Consider the following 26,416-nt stretch of genomic DNA (forward strand, 5'->3'; position numbering starts at 1 on the left):
AAACTGATAAAGGACACAAGAGGATGTAGTAGATAAGATAGTAGCATTTTAAAACTAACAATGTAATGGCAAACACAGTATCACACTCTTTTTTAACAGTCTCCAGGAACCTGTTGTTTTCAGGGGGAAAGCTATCAAGCTTTCTGTAAGATTAAAAAAATCTAGGCCAGTATCGAAAGGGCTACTCTAGGCAGACTTAAAGGCTTTTGAAACTCTCCTCAATTTTGAAAGAGGTTTGTCATGCAGCCTTGAGAATTGAGCACCACAAGTAGGGATGTGTTTGAGCGAGTTCGGCGCCTCCTTTGGGAAGCGCTGAACCATCTCGGGTGCCCACAGCCAAGTTGGTTTGGCAGGTCAGGGAGTGATTCCCTTAAAGAGCAGGTAAACAGGTCCTTACCTGCTCTGCTGCTCTCCACTGCTATTCTGGGCGTGGCGCTCGCTCAAGCAAAACATGCAGCTGCGGCACTGTTCCCTGCAGGCTGCGTTCGGCATCAGCACACACATGGCCAATGTGTTGGTCAGCAATGTGTTGCTGACCACATAAATAGCCAGTGCACATGCACCCCAGCCATGTGTGTGCTGATGTTGCATGCAGCCTGCAGGATACAGCAGCTCACCTGCACACAGTAGTCCTCAGAAACATCTGGATGACCACAAGTTGGGAACCACTGCAATAGGCAAAAGAAATGGAGAAAGTATCATGTGGTATTTGGTGTCTTAGACCTGGGTTTCTTAACCTTGGGCCTCCAGATGTTGTTGGACTACAACTCCCAGAATCTCCAGACATGGCCTTTGTGACTGGGGATTCTGGGAGTTGTAGTCCAGCAACATCTGGGGGCCCGATGTTAAGAAACCTTGTCTTAGACAGTGGGCTGCTCTGGATCAGGGAGACCTGGGTTCAAATCTCCACTCAGCCATGAAGTTCACTGGATGCCATTGTGCAAATCTTTCTCTTGATGCTAGCCTATATCATAGGGTTGTTGAGGATAAAATGGGTAGGGACCATGTATGTTGCCCTGAGCTCCTTTGTGGAAGCACAGGATTAAAATGTAATACATTACAGAATATGACAATAGGCAGAATTTGGGGGTTCTAATCTGAAGCTCTGGATGACCCTCTCACAATCTCTTCTGAACGTGGCCTTGAATAATCTGTTGCCAACTTCAATGAGAGGGTATATTAGAAACTTGGCAGTTGACATGAATACACCCAACCACACTTGCACTCTTTTTATTTTTTAATATTCACATTTATGTTTATGTGCCATGAGCTTTGAAAGTTTTAAGAGATGCTTGGTTCCCACACTAAAAAATTAGTGATCTAAAAAATTAGAATCTTTTCCATTATATGCATATCTTACTGACAGAAATCACTATAGGTATAAATTTCAGAATGCTCTGCTCAATATGTTATGTTAAATATGTTATATTTTTAAATTTTGTACACTGCCTAGAGATGTACATATCAGGTGGTATAGAAATATGATAAACAAACAAACAAATAAATAAATATCTTGAAGCTGAGAAGGCTAGAAACTTAACATGACTCTATCTTATCTCAACACTTCTGGATTACTTAAAAACACAACACCAAGAAGTGGCTTTCTTTAGAGAGGAGTCAGTGTCTCATATAACTGACATCAGGGTTACAATTCAAAGCAACCCTTAAGCAGCGCTGCATTTTTTACATTGAGCATCACACTGATCTGGGACTAGTACCAAATTATTTTATCATGGGGAGGCATAATTATAACTTCACACCTGCAGAGTATCTTATGAGTCTTGTGGTCCCCAAACATAGGAGGGCATCTATGGATCATTGTAGTGTGTGTCCCCCCTTTGGCTGTGCTAGATGGCAGATTCTGGAAAATACCATTTTTGGAGCGTACATACCCCTGTGACCCAGGCGCTGTAGAGACAGTGAGGCTTGTTGTTTATATATTTTATAATTCTGATAAATTGTATGTCTCATTAGAACATAAGAACAGCCCTGCTGGATCAGGCCCAAGGCCCATCTAGTCCAGCATCCTGTTTCGCACAGTGGCCCACCAGATGCCACTGGAAGCCACAGACAGGAGTTGAGGGCATGCCCTCTCTCCTGCCATTACTTCCCTGCAACTGGTACTCAGAGGCACCCTGCCCTTGATGCTGGAGGTGCTTGCTCTCGGATCAAAATCCTGCTATTATTTTCAATGTTGCCAAATTCTGTGCTGCAGCATACAGAATCCAGCATGAGTTAATAGCAAATCCTAATTTTTAATCCTAATTTTCAGCCATCTTTTGTTGACTAACAATATATCTAAGTACTATGTAATGGTTATTTCGATTAGTTAGGTTGTTCATATTCTTCTGTTGATGTATTAACTGTATTCATTTTGACGAGTCAAAGACAGAATCCAAGTGTGACTGACTGACTGACATCAGGACTTTTCTTTCTGGATACTGCTAAGAGATTGCTAGATTCTGCCAGATTGGAAACTGCAATGCTGTCATAAACATCATGTCTGTACCATTATCATTATTTTACTTGTACTACTGATATCTGTTCCATTATATGCATAGCTTACTGACAGAAATCACTATAGGTATACATTTCAGAATGCTCTGCTCAATATGTTATGTTTTACAGAGAGTTATGTTTATCAGTGCTCTGTTGTGGAGAATATTGATAATGAGGTTTATCAATTCTGTTCAATTGCAGCAAAAACACTGGGGTTTTTTTTTTACTCACAAAAAAGCAAGTAGGTCTACTTAAGAGTCTTGTCTCCTTCTGACACCTTCTCTGTGATAAAGGGAGGCCAAAGGGTTCAGTGTGGTGTATTACCTGTGAGAGCTTAAAAATGAGGCTTTTGACAATATATATACAGCAGGGCTCTGTGGTCACCAGGAGTGGACACCAATTTGAGGGCACACTTTACCTTGACATTTATAGGGCTATGTAAAAGAGTGCCAGTTTGAATTGGGGGACACCTCAGCATTCCAATTTGGGAAGAGCTCCAATTCGATTTGGTACTTTGGCAGTGAGGGAATTCTGATATGTTTGACTCCAGATTGAAGAGGTAGCTTTTGAATTGGGGACAAAATTTCAGCCCTCCGCCCCCAAACCCTGAATGTACTTATTGAACCAGGCAGAGCAGGAGACAGACGGGATGCTCACAGTGCTTCCAGCTGTGAAGAAGCAGAGGCTTGGTTGAGGCTTCACATATAAAATGGCATCTGGCAGAAAGGTTCTTTTTTTTTAAGTCTCCTGCAGTCCTGGAAAGATACGGTAGCAGTCGTGTCCTGTAGTGTAATGTGGATAGTACAGGACTGCTGTAGGACTCTAAATCACCCCTTGACAGTACTGTGCAAAGGGGTGGTACCGGTTACTACTGACTCACATAGTATTGCACATCATGTGTTGCTTCCATTGGGAATAATGGAAGTGGCACATGATACATGACTGTGAGAGAGTCAGCAGCGCTGATACTGCCCTCTTGCGTAATGCTGTCACTAGGTGATTTAGGACCCTGCAGTGGTACAGGAAGGAATTGTACTGTAGTCTCTCTTGGGGTCCTTCCATTCTGGAAACGGCTACAATTCTAGTTTCCAAAGACTGCAGGTAAAATAATAAGATGTCTCTCTGAAGTCTCTGCCTCATATGTTGCTCCCTCACCACTGGGAGAAAGATTACGAACATCAAGTCTGTTTCCTGCTTGGACCAGTAGGAATTTCAGAGGTTGGGGGAGTGGTGATGTGGGAGGAAGGGGCATGGGCCAAAGCAAGCTTCAGCCAAATCGGGACTGGGTTTAAAGGGAACTGATTAGTCCAAACTGAACAACAGTTCTGTGTGGACTTAATTGGGCCAATTTGATTTTAAAACACTTTGTTAACTTTTTTTGTTGAAAAGTATATACACATATTCTTAAGAATTTCTTGTGGGTCAGTTATCTTAAGTTTACTTTTAAAATTCTGCCCACGGTGATCGAGTACAGTTATGATGTTTTGAGTTTGGCAGTGCCAATATATCAAGGAGAACACAGACACCATTTTTGCACATCTCTTGCACCACCTTCTATCCATGGCATAATTTACCAGATATATCATGATTTGAACGTTTACCAGGAAGTCCCGAGTTCGAATCCCCATTCAACCATTAAACTCACTGGGTGACTCTGGGCCAGTCATGTATCTCTCAGCCTAATTTACCTCACAGGGTTGTTGTAAGGATAAAAATTAAGCATGCACACTGCTCTGAGCTCCTCGGGGGAAGAGCAGGATATAAATGTAAAAATAAATAAAATAAAATGAATAAATGCAAACCATTTCTATCCTTCACTGATAGTTGTAAAATCATTCAACATAAACTCTACTGTAATGCTATGATGGCAGCATATATTTTCTACCAGATGTTAGCATTTCCTCCCAACTCTCACTGAGAGAGAGTGGAGCCATTTACTCACCTGTTCGGGAGGGCGGGTGGTGGTGGGGAAGGCTGCAAAACCTTACCTTCCCCCCAGACATGAACCGTGTTCCCAGATAAGCAGCGCTGCGCTAGGCAGTGTGGAGCTTCAGAGGCCTGGACGATGTGTCCGGCCTCCAGGTATCCCACAATGCACCATGTGCTGAGCGTGGTGTGTTGCGGGATTCCCTCATCAAGCAAGCACCCTAGGCAACTAGGTTAAGGCAATCTTCATTCCCTTAACCTCGGCTAAGAGCTGGGCTTAAAAATAAGGTCTGGCTGGGCAGGAACACTGGGATCTGCATGGATCCCAGGACCTAGCCTTAGCAAGGCTGCTCATGAGAACAGCCTCAGTGTGTACATTGGACATATTCTGAACATTTAACTAAAGCATAAATGTTATAACATTGTGGGGACCAGCTTATTTGCCAGATGCCATGAGTGGCAGAAGTAGCAGGTTTTGTGGCATTCCTGGATGTATTTAAGAGTGTCATGGCCCAGACTGCAAGTGGCCACCAGGAGTCTGGTCAGAGCTAGACAAATCTCCAGCACCAACAGCAGCTGCTGAGGTGCAGAACTAGGCCTCAGAAATATGAATGAACTGGGCAATGTTGGAGGCCTGGGAACCTGAGGCCAGATCCCAAGGATGGCCCCCATTTAGCAGGATTCACCTAAGCAGTTGGATCCAGATATTTAGGACCTCTTGCCCTTTGGTTTCTGCTCACTGATCCAGGGAACACATCAGGTGAGATGATGCAGTGCTTGGCTCCAGGTTCAAGGGTTGCCCCCTTAGGGATCCACATCAGTAGCAGAGGGGTGGCTCCTGAGGGAGGTAGTCAGGGCCAAGATATAGAAAAAGGTTCAGTAGGAGCTGGGATTTCTTCAGATCAACTTGTTCTCCCTGATCTCTCCAAGATTATGAAGACTGACCTGTTCTAGTCTGGTCTCCTGTCATGGGCAATCAGAAGAGGGCAGGGAGGGACCATAGCCTAGCTAGGCATGGAATTGGGCACGGATGCCTCCTTGCTTCTCCATGACAAACCCAACCCTGGGCAGCTTTATTTGTATTGTAGCATGTATCATAACAGCACTATTCCATATTTGCTTGTTGCTGTGTTAAAAGTGAAAGATTGTGACATTGTAGAACAAATTGCATCCCCTCTTTTCCTGAAAGGACAGAATGCATGCAGTCATTTATAACAGCCACTTTCTAAAAATTGTGTCATGTTTTAATATGTTTGTTTAATACATTTATTTTGCCCTTTGGCATAAAAGTTTCCAAGGTAGTGTGCATTTGATAAAAGCCAGTGTAGTGAAATTCAGATACAAAATCAGTGAAGTCACAGAAACAGCAGGTCATCACCAACTGATAAAATCCAGCCACAACAGAATAAGTTGCAGTGTGGCAATCTCAAGAGTGTTAGTCATGCTGTGCTCATGGGGGCACCAGTGGCAAATTGGGACCATTACAAATTAGTTTATCAGCCTGGCTGTAAGAGTGGGGGATCCCTGTATACTGTAAAAAGCAACATGTCCCTGGAGCGAAGGCCTTTCCATAGCAACTTTTTAATGACATTGCAGAGGACCCAATTCCCAGATCCCCCAAGGGGTGAGATGATGTCTCATGCAGGTGGTCCGTTGGCACTTTCAATCAGTTTGAAATCAATTTGCTGATCCTGATTCCATAACTGTTGTTCTAACATGCAGTTTGACCTAAAGTGGCTAGTGCCACTGTTGGTATCCAGACTATGTACAAAGCTTGGTTGGATTCAACATGGGAAAGCCCTGGTTCAGAGATGAAAGAACCCAGAGTGCTGTTCACATAGCAATGCCTTCTCAAAGCTGCCCTCCTGTTTAGTATCAACAACAACAAATATTTATATACCACTTTTCAACAAAAGTTTCCAAAGCAGTTTACATAAAGAAATAATAAATAAACTAGCTGAACCCGCACAGAGCATCTGTGTGGTAGTACACTGAGCCTGTGGCATCCCCCCCTCTCCTCTCACAACTCACGCTTTCTCCCCCCACATCATGCTCTCTGTGTCTGTCTCCCCCCACAACCCTCTCACTCATGCTTTCTGCCCTCCACAACCCTCTCGCTTGCGCTCTCTGCCACCCAACCTTCTCGCTTGCACTCTCTGCCCCCCACAACCCTCTCACTCTCTGCCCCCACAACCCTCTAACCCGCGCTCTGCCCCCCAACCCTCTCGCTCACGCTCTCCCCCCACAACTCGCTTCACTCGCTCCCTCACCACAACTCGCCCCTCATCCTGGGCTCACCAGAGGCTGCTTTCCTTCAGCCTGCCGGCAGCTGCTCCCCTTCGGCCCACTGGCCGGCCCAGCAGCAGCAGCTTCTCCTTGGGCCACTGGCTGACCTGGCAACAGCTGCCTCCTCACCCCGTGCCCTCTTCTCGGGGCACTGGCCAGCCTGGCAACAACCACCTCCTCAACCTGTGCCCACTGTCACCTCCTCCCGCCTCCTCCCTCCTGAGGCCGGTAGGGCTTTGCCCACTGGCCAGGCTTCTCCCCCCCTCCCCCCCAGGCCACTTTTCCCCTCTCCCTGCCAGGCTGCTTCTCCCCCCACTGCCACCGCACCTCCTCCAAAGCCCGCTGGCAGCCTCTTCCAGGCGGTGGGGCTTTGCCTGCCATTCGGCTCCCTCCCTGCCAGCCAGCCAGCCAGCCATTTTTGTGCGGCCATGCCGCCACAGCATTCCCCCCTAAGCCCGTTGTCTGTCCCAGCACTGAGCAGCAGCTCCATCCCCGCCTTTTCATTGGTCGTGGCTGCAATTTGGGTGGGGCTTGCCAGACATCTCCACACATCCCCACATCCCCACACAGTTCTCTCCTCAGTCGGATGTAAGAGAATTACATATATAGATAAGATGGATCCCTGTCCCCAAAGGTCTCACAATCTAAAAAGGAATATGATAGACACCAGCAACAGTCACTGGGACTGGATAGGGCCAGTTGCTGTCTCCCTGCTAAGTAAAGAGAATCACCACATTAAAAAAAGGTGCCTCTTTGCCCAGTTAGCAGGGGCATCACTTCAGCATCATTGAAGCATCACTGATTACATTTGTATATGTTTTCAACTGGTTCTATGCTATTGTTAACCACCCAGAGATGAATGTTTGGGTCGGTGTACACATTAGATAGATAGATAGATAGATAGATAGATAGATAGATAGATAGATAGATAGATAGATAGATAGTTCAATGATGTGATATAATGTTTCCCCATCTCTGGACATCACTCCCCCCCCCCTTTTAGAGGAATGGCATTGTGTGAGTATTAGTCAACCTTTTCAGAAAATGAAATGCATTGTATAGCCATCTCAGGACTGTACCACTTCAGAATATGAATGGGGAAATAGTTTTAATGGTCCTTTATGTAAAAACATAATAATAACTAAGGAAAAGGCTAAGCTATGCTTCCTCTATACAGGAAGTTTTGATGCAAAAATCATTCTGATGTATGCTTCCCTGCCTGGGAAGGGAATACTCTTAGGAGACCTGTACCACTTATTATTTCTGTATGTGGAAATAGGCTGTTATACTTCCAGAAGCAGCCTTGGCTTCTGCACATACGTGTGTATACGTATGTTTTAGCATTTACTAAGAAAACACATGCTTTAAACCATTCATTGGGTTTGACAGTATTGTGTGTGTTGTGTTTGTCTAACAGTCATAAAGGGCTCTTATTGACATCTTTAGTCCTCAAGATTGGAGCCACTTCTATCGCATGGTCACATTGGAATATGAACAAGGTGCATTGTTCTGTTAGGGTAAAACTTGATGTGACTGGAACTTCTTTCACCTTCAGTTTTGAGGTTTATTTTCTTTAAATACCAGCAGTAGGGTTTATGTGGGGAGAGGGGGATTTAACCTTTCCTCCCTGTGCTGGAATCCAAACAAAGATCATCCTGCCAAAGCTTGCCTCAGGAGACACCATGGCACCAAAGCTACTGGTCACCAAAAGTGCACCAGTACTTAATAATACTTGATAATATGGTGAATAATATTAGTTAAGGGGGACTTTATTGGGACCATAGCATGGGGGGAAAGAGTTAAAATTTCTTCTTTCCATGATATGGTCCCAAATGGAGATTCCCTGCACCTGTTACTTAAAAAATAATCATGAAAGAGAAAAGATGTATTATTACATCACATATCATTTAAGCTCCTGATATGTGCAAACTTTGTTGTTTTAAACACAGTAAGTAAAGTTGTGTTGTCGAGTCAGTGTTGACTCCTGGCGACCAAGGAGCCATGTGGTTTTCTTTGGTAGAATACAGGAGGTGATTACCATATCCATCTCCCTCACAGTATGAGATGATGCCTTTCAGCATCTTCCTATATAGCTGCTGCCAGATATAGGTCTTTCCCATAGTCTGGGAAACATACCACTGGGGATTCGAACCAGCAGCCTCTTGCTCCCTAGGCAAGTTACTTTCCCACTGCACCATTAGGTGGCTTTAAACACAGTATATACTGCTATATCAGCCCCCTTCCCTCCAAGGGCCTTTTAAGGAGATCAGAATAAATATGGTAAGGTACAGAATTAAAATATCAAATTCAAGTTTGTTTTAGCTAGAATTTCAAAACCAGCAATGAATCATAAAGTGTCCACTGCATCTAAGCACAGGGGTTGGATGAGCTGTTGAAGCAGCCTTCTAGTACACTACCCAAAACTGAGAGCTGCAGGAGCCTAATTAAACTGTGTTTCCCAGTCTGCTACACCGTATCCAGTTATAATTAAGGAGATGCTCTGACTTCTTCTGAGATGTCTATTCCTTGCGTACAATTTTGTTTAAAGCTAAGTTAATGGAAAAATTTCATCTGCTTAGAGCAATTTCTACATGAGATGTGCACAGAACTGGTTGGCCTGGCTTGGTACGAGTCTGAATCGGATTCGAACCTGACCGGACCAGTTCAGTCTGGCACCCCTTAGAACTTCCCCCTGTTCGGGTTTTTTTGGGGGGGGGGTTGTGAAGTTTTTCTTTTTAATTTTTTGTTTACCTCTAGCCCCTTCAGGAGGCTTCCTCTAGGCTGCAGGGGGGATCCACGAAGGTCCCCCTCCCCCCGCTGGCCTCATTCATCACTGCCATGGCCCATTTTAACCCCCCTTTGGGCCTGTTCGGGCCTTGGTAACTTGCCACGGTGGCCATTTTCTCCACTGTTGCACATGCACAAATGGCCTCTGCGAGGCCTGGCATGGCCCAGGGACTCAGAGAGGCCATTTGAGCATGTGCAGCAGTAGAAAAAATGGCCACCTTACCAAGGCCTGAATGGGCCCAAAAAGGGGTTAAAACAGGCCATGGCGGTGATGAACAAGGCGGTGGTGGGAGGGGAAACCTTCACAGACACCCACCCATGGCCTAGTGGAAGCCCCCCCAAAGGGGCTAGAGGTAAAAAAAAAAATTAAAAGAATTGTGAACCCCCCGAACCTTCGGGGGAGGGGTTCATTCAACCTGGGAACTGTCAAACCAATCCAGTTCAATGTAGAAGTGAACCCCCCTTGAACTGCTTGCACATCCCTAACTTCTACAAAACCTTCTGCAGGACATGAAAGGCAAATCTAGAAAACATGGCATCTGTGTGATCCTACCTACTGAAATTTCATGCTGGTGACTCTCCTGTGAAATTTTGGCAAGTTTGGGAACTTTCAGTTTCTAAGAAGCTACAAGTTGTTTAAGTCAAAATTTGAAACATATGAGTTCCTTTGTTGCACGGCTAGCAATAACAAACTCTACAGAGCAAATTAGAGCCCTTTGTGATACATCAGCAGTTGTCACTGTTTGCTGAAGCATAACTGCCTGGAATATGAGCTGCAAATTAATCAGTTTAGTTGGGTCCAAGAGACCTATGTGTCATTATGTGGATTCAGAATTTAAGCCATTGCAAACCACTCTATTAATATACAGGACAAACTTGTGGAAACACTTGTTCTCTTTCAATATTTCTGGCTTTCCAACCTTTCTGTTATTTATATTTATCTGTCTGTATAATAAAGTACGTACGGAGTGTTCATTACAATATCCATAATTGTAACAAGAAGCAATTTTTGTACAAATGATATGGCATTTCTAAGCATCCAAAACAACAATAATAAACAAATAGAGCTATTCAAGTAGGTGAACCAAATTTGAATAAATAGTTCAGATTTCAAGCACTGGGATGAATGCACATATTTTATTTTATATGCACTTTGGGAGAGAGTAAAAATGCTGAGCTATATTAAACCAGAATGAGTCCCAGAGAATAGTGTTTTATTTCTCTCAAGGACAGCCTAGGGTAGCATTTTGTACAGGGCTATATTTCGACTGGTGCAGCTAATGAGAGAGAATTTCCATTTCTAGTGCTATCTTCGTGCACATAATTCTTCTTCAAAGGGTAAATGAAGGACAAAAGACTCAAATGTTTAGGGAGGTGTGGATCTCATCTGAGAAATGTCACTAGTTTTATCAAAACTCTAGATTTCTTTCAAAATTCTTCTTACCTTTCAGCTGAAAGACTCTCTTGTTCACTTTGAATTTGCTTAGGTAAAATATTGGTGAAATGCTAGGCTCAGTGTTCTAGGGAAGAACCAATAACAGGCAAGTATTGGAATTGCTGATGTGGTTATATGAGGAGTTAAGGTAACTTACACTGATGGAATGGTTAGTTTTTTTTCTTGAGTAGACTTTCTCAATAGAAGGACAGATAGCTACTTACATAATTGATTATTTTAATTTTTTTTGTAAAGCACTAAATAATCTAGCAACCAATGATTAAAATACAACCACGGTGCTATAAATGGTTGATACCATTGTAACTTAACATACCTATATTGTAATGAATTTGAAGTTATGGTGATGATGAATGCTAGCAGGTAAACTCTTTTTCCTTAGGAGGCAGACCAAGGCATCAAGTGTAAAATAGCACTTGTTTGCTTCCACCTGATGGGAAGTGATATATGCCTCCAGCCAGGAGGGCAAGTGCGATCAATGAAAAGAAATGGCAGTTCCATGCAGTTTTTGTGCAAGACTGACAGAGTTTTGGAGAAGCTGAATGGAGAGCTCTAAGATCTTTAAATGTCCAGGGCTGCACTCTGGGAACTGATGTAACCTGTTGCTAACTTGTAGGAATGTTCTGCTACTGCAGCTCCATCTATTGCTCAACTTTTATATTTGTCAATAAACCCCATATTACAAAGATACCATAAGCCTCCAGTAATCCTCTAGGAAGCCAGAATCCAGGTAGCATTGCTCCCCAGAATGTTTTGTCACTTGGAGAGTAGGTTCATAATTATATTCTTTGTATGACATCCTGAGGCTATTCTCACATGTGGTGGAAACCGGGCTAAGGGAGCCCAGCCTGGTTTCCACCACATGTGTGAACTGCTCAGAGTCATGCAGCTCCTGGCAGCAAGCCCACTTAATCTCCCCGCCTTTAATGAGGTTAGCAGAGCAAGCACTTCGCTAACCTCGTTTCTCCGATCGTGTGTTGCTGGGCCATGACTCTGCACTGCGGTGTCTCATGAAGAGACCCCTGACCGGAAGGCCACAACAAGACTCCCAGCATCAGGGGGGATCCCCAGAATGCCCTGCACACTTGCAGAGGGCATTCTGGGACTTCCGGAGGCTGAGAGGCCCCCAATACCCACCGTCCCAACTGGCTCCATGACAGAGCTACTAATCATATGGGCGGCCAATCCAGCCGCCCAGGGCGAGCTCCCTGCTCGTCTGCAGGGAGAGCAGGTCAAGTCTGCTCTCCCTGCAGAACTCTCTTAGGCTCTCCACACTACTCCACACTACTCTCCACACTACTCTCCACTACTCGTGTGGAGAACCTTATTGAGGCTGTTCACACATGCAGCCAAGAGCAGCCTAAGGCAGCCAAGCCCGCTCTTGGCTGCATGTATGTCCCACTGGGAGGCGAGTGTCTCCTAGCAAACCCACTTAGAGAGCCTGCCACTTAGGGTTAAGGATGTGAGGGTGCCATTAATCCGGGCTAAGTGCTTGTTTGTTGGTGCTGTGTGGCACCAACACAGGTGCAGGCTCCCGGCCAGCACCAGGGGATCCCCACAGTGCATTATGGGAGTTCTGGGTACTGGGACAATGCTTCCCAGCTCCCAAACCTCCATGCTGCTGGGGGCAGCCAGTGGTCATGGAGCAAGGATCGTGCATGGAGCAAGGATTGTTTGTGGGGGAGTTAAGTCTAAGCAGCCTTCCCTGCCTCCCAACTGGTAGCCCTCTCACTCAGTCATGAGAATGGGCTCATAGTGTCTCAAATCCAGATCTATCATGGTGAAAAAAGCTGTAATGTGTCCCTCTATTGGTGTCTCGTCTCTACTAATTGCCTCTTTTCTTCTCCTATTCCCTCCTCTTTTACTTCCTTCAAGTTCAAACCCCTCCTTAAAATTCACCTTTTCTCTGAAGCCCCTGGCCCAACCCCTTTCTGCCTATATTATACTATAGCAAGGGCTAAGTGGCATCTTCTTCCCCAGTTTCCTTCATTTCTCTCCCCTTCCTCTGATTTCTCCCTTATCTTTGGGTATGTTGCCCTTTGGTAAAAGGAGCTATCTTCTCATTGTATGTAAAGCACTGTGCACAAAAGATGGCACTATGTAAATAATAATAGAAGAAGGGGGAAAGTCACCATCCACACTTGTATCCATCAAGTTCAGAGGAGTATCACTGTGCACAACTAAACATCCTGTTTATTTGTTGGTACAGAAGCTTGTTTTTGTATGCATCTCTCTTGCTGAACCAGGGTGAGTAATACACCTCATGTGATAAGACTGTATAACATCAGCTATGTATTAGGGATATACATGGACCATGGTTCAGGCTGCGGTCCGAATTTGGACCGGTCTATGATCCAGTGAACCAGTTGTGCTTAGTTTGGTTGAACCACAGCAGTTCAAGGCAGCACCTTGGACTGGCATGCATTGAGGCCAGCTGCATGTGGGCTACTGGGGAGTGTTATGGCAGCAGGAAGCTGCCTGGGGTGGCGATTATACAGCTAAGGACCTGCCACTGTGCTTTTAAAGGTGCTGCTCGCTCCGCCCCCCTCCCCTCAAACCGCCAGACCAGTCCGCGGTCCAGGTCGAAATGGTTTGCTGGACTGCAGACCAGTCTGAATTCAGACTGTGGCCGTGAACACCCCTACTATGTATGATAGGAAAATGACCATGTTGAATGGTGTGTGTATAGAAGAGCTTGTATCTTGTATCGAATCCTAGGCAGAAAACAGGGGGCAACAACAAGAGGACCTCTCTGTCAGTAGAAATTCCTTCAGATCTGTTTGGATGCAGTCGAGTGTATCCTTTTGTATCACCAAGTATATCACCAAGTGCAGTGCTTTTATTTTTCCCCATATGAGCCAATAACAGCCATTTTCTTATGGGAAGAATTAAAAGGGGGTACATGAAGACAGCAGTGAACTGGGGGCTAAATGTGCCACTGCCCTTGGTGACCCTGGTATCCAGAATGAGGTTGAAGTTCTGATCCCTCTCTGCTGTGTCCCAAATTTTAGCCCATTTACTTCTTTCCATAGTAGTCAACAGCAGCTGTTAACATAGGAGTAAAGCACCATTATTTCTGGCCTATCCAGACAGTCTGTTCGTTAGGATGATTTCTCCAGAACCAAGCTTTGAAGGGGTACTTGACTCACCCCAAAATACATACAAACCATGGCAAAGAACAGATTTTGGCCTGGAACCATCCTGTCCACTCCAGCCAAACTTCTGAATCCCCTGTGCATTAAACCTTTTAAAATATATATAAAGTATGTAACCAAGCAATCTAGGCTGGCCTTTACGTAACAAAACCGCAGAAGTAGTTTATTATAGAAGAGAAGCAGACAAATATAGTAAACTATAAGATTATGTAGGCAAATGCTTTTCTTTACTGCTTAGCTGGGACACTAGCAGTATTGAGCAAAACTGAAGATTTAAACAATATTCCATATATATATATATATATATATATATATATATATATATATATATATATATATATATGGTGTTGTTTCAAGCCATCTCACTAAACCCAAGAATCTCTGTCCACATAATTTCCATGCCCTGCCCAACTCAAGAGTAGCTGCAGCCAAGCCATATGTTTTCAGAGCAGAATGAGAATAGAAATGAGAGTGCGACTGGCCTCATCCTTTTAAAACTTTCAGATTTGGGGGGAAGGTATCTATCCAAGTTTAGGTAAATCATTACTAGAGAACAGGAATAAGTAGGGCTTTTGAAAAACCAGTCTGGGAGGTTTTCATTTTCCATGTTAGGTCAGATTAATGATTGTAGAAAGGATAAGAATCTGCATTTTTTTGCATAGTATGCTCAGTTCTCTTCAGGGTTTCTTGCCTGGGTGACTGGCAGAGAAATACACCTACCAAGACAGACCACTAGCTTTGCCATATTCTAGAAGACCATATTCAAGGAGGCTCTCTACACGAGAAGTGTGGAGAGCCGTAAGGGGTTTGGTGGGGAGCGTGGGTCAAGCCCGCTCTCCCCGCACACAAGCACCTGCCTAGCCCTGGGCAGCCAGATCAGCCACCCACATGATTACCGACTCTGTCACAGAGCCTGTAGGGGTGGCGGGGATCACTGGCCACCCAGCCACTGGGGAGCCCCCGAGGCTGGGAGGCTTGTTGTAGCCTTCTGGCTGGCTGGTCTCCACATGAGTAGCTGTGGCATGGAGCCACACTGCGGAGCCACGCCACAGTGACTCACAATCAAAAGAACAGTTTGGGAGCTTGTTTATGGGAAGGGTACTTTGGAGGGCTAGCAGCCAGGAGCTGCACAGCTTCCGGTGCTGCACACAACCTCTCCAAACTGGGCTAGGGACCCAGTTTAGGAGGGGTCATGAGAATAGCCTCTAGAATGGAGACTAATAATGTAGAATTGTCCAAACCTTAGAAAATATGGTTAATATAGGCCAAGTTCATCAAAGCCATTGACCTTGCTTCAATTGAACTTGAATTGTTCAAGTATGTATCTGTTTACTCAGTTGCTTGGGGCAAATAACAATATGTGAATATTCTGTCCTATTTAACATTTATCACTGGCCACCCAACCCAGACTGAATTAAAAAGAAATGACACCTATTCCAGAAGATGTACAGGCTGAAGCTGAACAGGTCTAAGCTTCCAGGGAATGGTTTTGGAAGGGGGAATAGTTATCAAGATTTTCTAAAGTCACCTTTTATTTTCACAACAGCAGAGCAACTTGCGAGCACACAGAATTATGTGTGTATGTGTGTTGTGCCACAGACTTAGTGAGAACTTAGAAAATACACATTTCTATCCAGAATGTAACTGTTAAAGATTAAGCTGTCAGGTCAATCACACAATCAAAAACTGTTTTCTACATGTGTCTGGGAGCTGTGTGTGCTCCCGGTTTTTGGTTGTGAGGAGGTAAGGTAGGAGGAAAATCTGGGTAGAAGTGATTATGTGGAAGCAAGGTAGGAGGAAAACATGGGTAGCTTTTCCTCCTACCTTGCTTCCTCACAATCCCTTCTACCCAGGTATCCTTCCTAACTTGCTTCCACACAACCAAAGATTGGGAGCACACACAGCTCCCAAACCTGGACAGAACAGTTTTTGATTGTGTGAATGACCTCTGCGTGCACATGTTAAAGATGCAGCTGAAAACGTCCCCCAGTTGCCACAACCAGACATGACAACACCATTTCTGTGTTAGCTGTGAAATAGCTAATGCTTGGATTCCCACCCACCCCCACCCACCCCACCCCACCCCACCCCACCATTGCATTTGGAGAAGCAATAGAGCACTTGGTTTGCAAAGCAGTGTACATATTTAAAATCTCAAAAGTCAGGCCCGAGAATTTGGGTGACCTTTTGACAGATCTCTCCATGAAACAGAATGTAATGAAAAACACATTTCCATGTGCTGGAACAAAGGAGGGAGAGAGAACTAACATCCTAGTCATAAACACATACAAACACACAGTGGGGTAACTGCCCCTTTTGAAGAACTAAATTAACAAATGGTACAGTGAAAGAGAGGAGTAGCCCAACCCTCCCCTTCCAAAAGCCCCCTCCCTGCTTTTGTTTGGATAACGGGAGATTAACAAAATAAAAGCAGCAATGAAATAAACTTATCCTCCCCAATGCCACCGCTTTCTGTATACCATACACTACCATACCATACTGTACTCATGAAAACAGGGACACCTCAACTGTGTCTGTAACCCTTATTCTCATACCAAAGGTCACTCCTGTTTTCTCACCCTTTCATGGGCTCTGAGGCCACAAAGCTCAATGCAGCAATTAACTGTATACATTAGAAGGCAGAACCTGCTTTGCCTCTCTGGCTTTGTAACTGCCTTGGAGGTGACCCCACCTTAACGATGAAATGGATGAATGTGAAAGCTGCAAAGATTATGGAGCTTATGAACTGCTTATCCGGCCCATTTATAGTGTGACCCCCCTAAGCATCACTTTGCTTAACAATCACTAAAGTCAGGGGTGAGCTATGGCTAGCACCACAAAGCGACATGCACAGGCAGTCACCTGTATGGAGAGGGCTTGAGGCATTGTATTTGGCTTGGCCTCAGAAGTTAGCTATGCTCTTTTCTGACTTTTTGGACAATAGTTTGGTTTCTTTTTAAGGCAATCTGATCTTCCATCTCTGTGCACTGTAGAGGTGTATAGTATTTGGTATTCAGTTCTGACAAAAGTAATTTAAATTTAAAAATCTCAGGTCAGAGTAACAGTTGGTTATGCTTCAGTTTCGGATCAGGAATAATAAGGAGCTTGTCTAGATTTGTAACAAATGTTGCTGATGTGAAGGGATGTATATGCTTCTTGTATCAAAAAGATCCAGTGTGTTGCAGTGGTTAGAGTATTGTACTAGAACAGGGGAGACTTGAGTTCATATCCCCAATTACTGAGGCTCTAAACATGAGTGATGTGTAGAGCCTGGGAGGGTTCAGTGGAGAGAGTGGGTTTAGCCCGTTCTCTGCGTAGATGATCAGTTGTGAAGCCCTGGGAGGCTGGATTGGCCACCCACACAACTACAGGCTCTGTCACAGAGCTGGTGGGGGCTGCAGGGGTTGGGGGCCATCTGACCCCCAGAAGTACCAGGATGCCCCATGCAAGTGGGGGGACCCCCGAGGCCAGGAGGCTTATTGTCTACTCATGTACACACATGTCTATTCATGTGTTGCTGTATGCTGCGGCAGCACGTGATCAAAAAGCTGATGTTAATGGACTGCTCGCTCCATTAACCTCATTTAAGGAGAGGGGGAATTAGGCAGGCTAGCCGCCGTGGAACCACCGCAAGCCCGGTAGTTCCGACCATGACTCGAAAGCGGGCTAAGCTCCCTTAGCCTACTTTCCAATGATTGTGGGAATAGGCTCAGTCGCTATATTTCAGTTTAACCTGCCTCACAAGATTGTTGTGAGGATAAAATGCAGGGGGAGACATGAATATTTTGTGAGCTCCTTGGTGGAAGGAAGGAATATAAATGTAATAAATAAATAAATAAATAAATAAATGTGGTTTCTCCTTGCACGTCTTTGCTGGCAAAACCAGCTAAATGTGTGACCATATGTTGTTTTAGGGGCACGAAGGCTTGATGCAGTAGAGCTTTTCTATGTAAACCACTGAAGTCATTCACACAAGTGGAAACTACCCAGGTTTGGGAGCTATGTGTTCTTCTAATTTTGGGTTGTGTGGGTGCAAACAACTAGGTAAGAAGAGGGAGAAGTGATTTTGTGGGAAGCAAGGTAGGAGGGACACTTGGGTAGCTTTTCCTTCTACCTTGCTTCAACACAATCATATCTCCCTCCTCCTACCTTGCACACACACAACTGAAAATTAGGAGGACACATAGCCCCCAAACCTGGGGAGGAAACAGTTCAGCTTGAGCTGGGTCTCACGATCTGTGAGACCCGGTTTTGCAGGGTGAGCGGGGAGAGCGGGTTAAGCCTGCTCCCCCTGCTCACGAGCAGAGAGGGAGCCCTGGGTGGCCGGATTGGCCGCCCACACAATTGCTGGCTCTGTGATGGAGCCAGCAGGGGCTGGGGGGGCAGGGGCAGTGTGGCCCCCGGAAGCCGCAGTATGTCCTGCGCGAGCGCGCAGGGCATACTGGGGAGATCCCCGGAGCCAGGAGGCGGCTTATTGCCTCCCCTCCGGGGGTCTACTCATGAGTTGCCATGGCGTGGAGCCACGCCATGGCTACTCAGGACCATATATCCCAGGTTAGCGGAGTGCTCGCTCCACAAACCCGGGCTATGGGGAGGGCTACAGGAGCGGGTTACCCGCTCGAGAACCACCGGGCTCACAGCTGAGCCCCGTGGTTCTCACGATTAGCAAAAATCGGGCTAGGCTCTCCTAGCCCGATTTTTGCTGATTGTGAGAATAGCCACCTTGTGTGAATAACCTCACTTTGAGAACTTGTGTTGAAAAGTGGTAATAAATATTGGGATGGTTAAGTGGTAATATGTATTGGGATGGGACCCTGCAAACCATGTGATAACATTTTATGCAATCCATCATGATCCCTGAAATCTCCACAGAAGGCTGAGAAATCACAGGGTCATTGCATGTAGTGTGGCCTCAGTGTGGCAAGCATGTGGAGAAGGGGGGCGGGGGGACCCTGATGCATGTGGTATCATCTTTTGTTTCTAGTCTAGCTTCTTTTATTTCAAATTTTAAATGTTCATGGGCTATGAAGCAAGGGGTCTGTGGAATAGTCTTGTTCTGAGGGCAATCTAGTTCCTTCCCTTTTATACAGTAGAGAGAATGTGGAGTCAGTTACTGAATGATAATCTTTGGTTGAGGAGACCTAGAGCCCTTTCTCGTGATCTGTGAGAAGGGCTTGAGGGGGTAAGGGGAGGAAACCCAAAAAAGCTTACCTGCCCTGCAGACTATCCTCTTCTTATTGCTGGGTGGCCAGATCGGCCACCCAGGTGATTGCCGGCTGATGCCAGTAGCTCGGAGGGTTGGGGTGCCGGGATGTGTCACCTCACCCCTTGGAACTCCCATAATGCAATGCATGAGTGCTTGGTGCATTATGGGGATCCCCCCTCCCCAAAGCCAGCCGGGAGCCCCGCATTCTGCCAGCCCCAGTCTAACTCTGTTTAAGAGGGTGACTCCGGAGGCGGATTTGTTGCCAAGGTGCCACCAGGATCAGGCATGATCCCGGCAGTACACACACTCAGGCAAAACCAGGCTGGGCTTCCTTAGTCTGGTTTTGCCAACGGGTGTGAATAGTTTTCTAGTTTCAAGTCCATAGTTGGCCACGAGTCTCATATGTGACCTTAGGCACACCATTTTTTTCTAACCTATCTCACAGGGCTGTTATGTGGAGAAAGTGGGGAAATAACATTGATTATAGCTGGAGTTTTTTTGGAAAAAGATTGGGATATAAAATTTGAATTTTTTAAAAAAGGAAACAGTGGAAGTTTCCATGTGAAAATGTTTAAAAGGGGTTTAGAATGGGACTATATCTGTCTCTTTTGTTTCCTCCACAGCAGAGTGAATGCCTTTAGAAGTGTTATTTCCCCCCCCTTTAGATTAATCAGTAGCACTTTTATATCTGCTACCAGTATGAGCCTTGTTTGATGTAGAGGAAAATAGACTGAGATAAAATAGTTTCTGACTGTTTCATGAAATCTGAGGAAAAGGCTACTTGTGTCAAGTACGACAAAGACCTTGGAGGTCCAAATATTTAAACTTGAATCCTTTCAAACTAAGTCAGGGCTTGAAGCGATGTGTTACTGCTGTTGGCCCATCTTGTAGAAGTATAGCTTCTGGGAACAAATTTGGAGTGTGAGGGCAGAAGGTTTAGGAGAGTTACTACTATGTCTGTTTCTGTCATATTATTTGGCATTGATTTAAAGCTAGCAGACCTTTTCCTCTCCTTTCAGAAAGTTTAATTCTAAATGTCAAAACCAGTCTCTTTCAAGGACACATTACATGTCCTCTTCTGTAGCTATGGTGGAAGTTTAGAGTTTCCATCTTAGTTCTCACTCCCCTTCTAATTCAGTGGGACCTCTTGGGAAATAAGTAGTTTGAGGACTGTCAGTTATCTGTCTTTAGTTTTATACAGTAACCATAGCGGATAGGTATAGGCTGCGATGGTTAAAGAAAAGGAACCATATCGATGGCTCCAGTCAAAAGGCTCCTTGAAATATGAGGGATGCTGCTGAACTCTTCCACATGCAAAAGCTTTCCCAGTCATTCCAGACTCTCTGCATGGAATTGCTTCCCAAACCCTGCAGTGAATAGAAAATCCCATGCTTTTCTTGACCTCTATGTCCACTTAGGATCACTTTTGGAACTTGGGATAGGGCCTCTCAATGACAGCAGAGATCTTAGCCTTATTCACACATTATAAGGAGGAGGCTGTACTGGCATACAACCTCTAAAGTGTACCAAAGTCCCACCTGGCATGTTATTCACTCACCCACCCATCCTGGCAGGTCACTCATGCTACAGCGGTCATCTGAAGAGGCCAACACAATCAGTGTGATGGCAGGTACTTCCAGGATTGGCTGACTTAGGTGTCTGTGTCATGTTTCCTGTCCATATTTTAGGTAAATTTGGTAGATGTTTGCTTTCAAAAGACAAAAGGAAGTTAGGAGCAAACCTAGGATGAACCATTCTGTGAAGCTATTCACACGATGGGAGAAAATCGGGCTAGTGGAGGCTAGCCTGATTTTGTCCCATCTTGAGAACCACCAGGCTCAGCTGCGAGCCCGGTGGTTCTTAAGTGAGTCACCCGCTTAAGTAGCCCGGTGCTTAAACTGGGTTTGCAGAGCAGAGAGCTCTGCAAAACCGGTTTTGGCCAATGTGAGGAGCCATGACACAGCTCCACGCCAGGGCTCCTCATGAGGAGACCCCTGGAGGGGAGGTGAAAAGCCGCCTCTGGGCTCAGGGGTCTCTTCCAGCATGCCCTGCACACTTGCGCAGGGTATGCTGGAGCTTCTGGGCGCCGCGCAGCGCCCGATCCTCCCAGCCCCCACTGGCTCCAAAACTGCCTGCTCGTGTACGGGGAGAGGGGGGTAAGCCCGCTCTCCCCACTAACCCTCCCCAGGTGGCTCCCACTGATTGTGGGAACTGCCTTTGTGTCTCCTTACATAAAGAATCCTTGGTTTTGCTGAAAACAGCACTTGTTGTTACATGGTCTTCACTTGTCCCCTCCTAGTCAAAACAATTGGATCATCCACACCTGACTTTTGTTTTGAAATGAGAGGAGGGAAGAGAGTGAAATATCCTTTATCTAAGGCCTGAAACAGGAGAGAAGGAGAAAATCTTGAGTGGATGCTGAAGTAGTTTGAAGACATCTGGGACAGAGAAGTCCATCTTGAAAGCTTTTTTCTAGTAATCCCTCCGAGGGAGAGAGAGAAACAGATTTGCATTTTTCAGCTTGCTTTGGGGTATCTTTTGATTTTTGATATTGCTACTGCTACTCCCTTTTTGAAACTAAAAAAACCTCTTATTTAAGTTTTGTACCTTGGCATCATGTCAGTGCTTGAGTTTTGCAAGTTTTGTTTAAGCAATGTGCCTTGGCCTAATGCCAACATTTATTTTGTTTGTTAATTAAGAAATAAAGAGACATTGAGGCTATTCACACGATGGGACAAAAACGGGCTAGTCTCCACTAGCCCGATTTAATCCCATCATGAAAACCACTGAGCTCGGCTGCGAGCCCGGTGGTTCTTAAGCAGGTCACCTGCTTAAGTAACCCTCCCCTATGCCCGGGCTTCCCGATCGTGAGTTGCTGTGGTGCGGCTACTCATGAATAGACCCCTGGACAGGAGTCTCTCCAACATGCCCTGCACACTCGTGCAGGGCATGCTGGAGCTTCCAGGGGCAGCATGGCCCCTGAACTCCCCAGCCCCGACTGGCTCCATGATGGAGCTGGCAGTTGTGTGGGTAGCTGCTGCAGCTGCCCAGAGCAGACTGTCTGCACATCTGCAGGGAGAGCGGGCTAAGCCCGCTCTCCCTGCAAACCCCCTAGAGGCTCTTCACACTAATCGTGTGAAGAGCCTCCTTATAGGAGAAATGAACCCCATCTTCTTATTTACTAGTCTGAACTATCCTTGGACCAACCTAGCCTAATATCATAGGTGTCTGTTTTGCTAGGAGCAGAAAAGCCTAAGTTTAGATAAAGTATACACTGTTGGCAAGCACATATATCTCCTAATCAAAAGCATTGTATCTATGACACCTGAGCCTGCTGAACACAGAAGCACATGCTGCCAGTGTTTGCCTCTTCAGACGAATGCCCTAAGTGTGAAGAGAGTAGGTGGAAGGATGACTATGATTTGTTATTGATATAAATTCTGAAAATTCTTAGTGTTTTAGATATAAATTGAATAATCCAAAAATCTTTGGTTTAAGATGCTTTACATTTTCACTTGTGCTGTAAAAGGAATAGAAATTGCAAGTTAAGGTACCCATCTTAAATTCCGCACCATATAAGCTATGAAGACTTTGTACAGTCTGGCATATGATGATGATAGCTTTAGAAATGAGGCACCATGCACCCACACATTGCCTTGGTCTTTTAGTTGGACATTGAACTGGGGAGGGATGCATCCAGGCAGACATTTAACAGGTGCAGCTTCCCTAATCACTTCGTACAGATGTCCCTGATGAATTTCTGCCTGATGCATCTCTGATCAAGGCAAAGTGTGGGTGCAAGAAGCCTCATTTCTAAAGCCAAGAACAAACTGTACAAAGTTGTTACAGTTTATATGGCTGGAAGTTAAGCTGGGCACCTTAAATTGCCATTTCCATTCTTTTTAGAGCATGAGTGAAAATGGAAAGCATCTTCGCTTTTCTCTTAAACCAAAAGTTTTTGGATTACTGAATTTTCAGGTGTTTTAAAAAGGGAAATCTGATTAGACACTATGGGGAAGAGCTTATCCATGCTAGTTAAGTGGAGGCCTTCCATTCTTAGGCAGTATATATCTGATGCAAAACCTCTGTGTTCAAAGGCAAGTCTGCCATCATCTTATAAGCCAGCACAAGAGCCTGGTCATCTCGCCTCCACCTTGCATTCCCTGTTAAGTACTAGTGGTGTGCACGGAACCAGTGACTCCCGGTTGGAAGGTAGTGGAGATAGCTTTTAGGACCTAGGAGGGTGCTCTTACACACACCCTACCGTGTTTTCCCCACCAACACTGTGGTTTAAAACAGTCAGAATTGGGTCGGCACCGAGCACTTCCAGTTACTTCCAGTCTGACATACACCGGGGTGGCAAGGCGGTATGCTGCTGCTCTGTGGGACTCTTTTAAACCACAGCACCAGGTGGGAAATGCGGCTGGGTGGGTGGGGGCAAGAGTACCCTCCCCGGTCCTTAAAGTTATCCCTGCCCCCCACCTTCAAACCAGCCAAACCACCAAACGTTTGAACTGGTTCGGAGGTCCATAAAAGGGTCTTTGAACTGGTTCGTGCACATCCCTAGTAAGTACAGTTGCCACCGCATTGCTGCCATACATGCCTTCACAAAGCCATTCATCATCCTGCCCTCACCACCTCATTTAGCTTGTAAGGGCCCCTATTACCTTGCCACCAGCTTCTGCTTCCTCATAAGCATTAACTCTACCTCAAGGTCTCTTCCACAACCTGCTGCCACCTCTTTGCATTCCCTTACAAGTTCATACACCACTCCACTGCCACCATGGAAATAGCACAGGGAGGAAGTACACTTCCCAGATGTCCCAATGTGCTTTCCCAATGTTCCTATGTGAATTCTCAGCCCCATGGGCTCTGCTTCCTGAAAAAAAGAGACCCTCCCAGCACTGGGAATGTAATGAACTGCACCAGAGATGGCCACAGTGGAAGCAGCACCAGAGGGATGCTACAGATTCATTGGGATTTCAGCGCTGAATGAGCAGCCCTAGTAGCCAAGGAGGCTATTCTCATGTGCAGCCTAACCCAGGCCCAGTCTGAGTTAGGCTTCCAGATTGGGCCCAGTCTGGATTAGGATTCCAGATTGGGCCCAGTCTGGGTTAGAACGTCCAGACTGGGCCCAATTCCAGCAGGGCAGTGCTGCCTAGCCTGGCTTTTTAGCCTGGGTTAACAGCGCCACCGTACGATTAACCCAGGCTCTGGGATTGTGTATCTCCTCAGGTTGCATTCAGCCCGAGGAGACACAGAGATGGGCTCCTAGAGTACCCATCTCCTGGGGGAATCCCCCAATGGGATTCCCACACTTGGGGCTTGGTGCAAATCATAACATAGCACAGCATAACATAAAACATAACCCAAAATTAATTATTAAATTATTAAATATTTATATGCCACTTTTCAACAAGAGTTTCCATAGTGGTTTCCATAGAGAAATAATAAATAAATAAGATGGGTCCCTGACCCCCAAGGGCTCTTGATCTAAAAAGGAACATGGGATAGACACCAGCAACAGTCACTGGAGGTACTGTGCTGGGGGTGGATAGGGCCAGTTACTTTCCCCCTGCTAAATAAAGAGAATCACCATGTTAAAGAGGTGCCTCTTTGCCCAGTTAGCAAAAAAGAGAAACAAGAAATAACTCGGCATACCATAGAATTACTTCAACAGTCTACTTAAACTAAGACCAATGCTACAATTTAGAACAGAGCATGGCAGCTAGAAATTTCTTTTAAAGTTTAAAAGATAGTAAAGCAAAAGTGGCAACTTGACAACTGACATATGGAAACATACTGGCAAGAAAATAAATCAAACATTCCACATTTGAACCCTTAAATTGATCTATAATCTATCTCAGCATTTCCCCCTTGATCACATCATAGATGGGACAGTGTAAAACACCGTGAGGCTATTCACACAATTGTAGAAAATTGGGCTAGCCTCCACTAGCCTGATTTCCTACAATCGTGTGAACCACCGGGCTTGGCTGCGAGCCCGGTGGTTCTTGAGTGGGTAACCCGCTCAAGTAGCCTGCCCTTTAAACCAGGTTTGTGGAGCAAGCTCTCCGCAAACCCGTGTTTTGGATCGTGAGTAGCCGTGGCGTGGCTCTGCGCCACGGTTATTCACGAGTAGATCCCATTTTGGGGGTCTCCCCAGTATGCCCTGTTTGCTCGCGCAGGGCATACTGGAGCTTCCGGGGGCCACGCGGCCACCGAACTCCCCAGCCCTCGCTGGCTCCTCCACAGAGCCAGCAGTCGTGTGGGCGGCCAATCCGCCCAGGGCTCCCGCCCTGCTCATCTGTGGGGAGAGCGGGCTTAGCCCGCTCTCCCCGCAAAACTGGCAAAAGAGGGTCTTACTGATCATGAGACCTGCCTCTTTGGATAATGTTGCTCAGCCAGTGACACAGGGGCAGAAGTGCTGTTCCACTGGACGTTTGCAGAATCTCCCTTCAAAATATGCCATGGGCATAGTTTGGAAGCGTAACATTGTGAAAGCCTTTCTCAGTGGAGCACGGGTAACATTGGTCAGATACTATGAGAAGCTTCTATGTCTCTTATAATGTAACCAAGAGTGAACTTTGAGGACGGCACCATGGCAGCATCTCTGCTGGCCTCCTGTTCAAGGAGCTGATCTCTAATATTTTATCTGCTCCAAAATCTACGTTCCCCCACTGGAGGCAGGGAGTACAACTGTAGGATATAAGAAAGACGTTTGGTCCATTGATTCCCACCCACAAAATGATTCCCATCCACAAAATGTAAATAACAAAATGTGACTGGGTGATGTTCCTGGAGGCTGTCTAGCTTCTTGAAATATCTTAGCAATGCTAGATGGACTCTAACGGAGATTGAATATAATACTACCTCCATTCTTAGATAGGCAGCAGGAATGCCCTTGGAAAGGCTCAAAATCCTCCTTAGGAAATTGTTCTGGACTATTTCTAGCTGCACAATAACCTTTAAATCTACTTTTTCTCCTTTCTTCACTCAGGACACAAGCCTCCTGCCACCTTTCCAGGGCCTGTTCTCTGACTACAGTAGGACTAAGTAGCTTCCTTTTCTATATTTAGGTGCTCTCTTTCCTTCTCCCTTTTT

The 26,416-nt window shown here is 45.6% G+C and overlaps 1 protein-coding gene across 2 annotated transcripts in view; it reads right to left on the bottom strand.

Moving 5' to 3' along the window:
* The window catches only part of CDH9 (cadherin 9), a 209,438-nt gene that overhangs the window by 99,003 nt on the left and 84,019 nt on the right, over window positions 1–26,416 (bottom strand). The window lies entirely within an intron of this gene.

Source organism: Hemicordylus capensis, chromosome 4, assembly GCF_027244095.1.
Source record: "Hemicordylus capensis ecotype Gifberg chromosome 4, rHemCap1.1.pri, whole genome shotgun sequence".
NCBI classification, from domain to species: Eukaryota; Metazoa; Chordata; class Lepidosauria; order Squamata; family Cordylidae; genus Hemicordylus; species Hemicordylus capensis.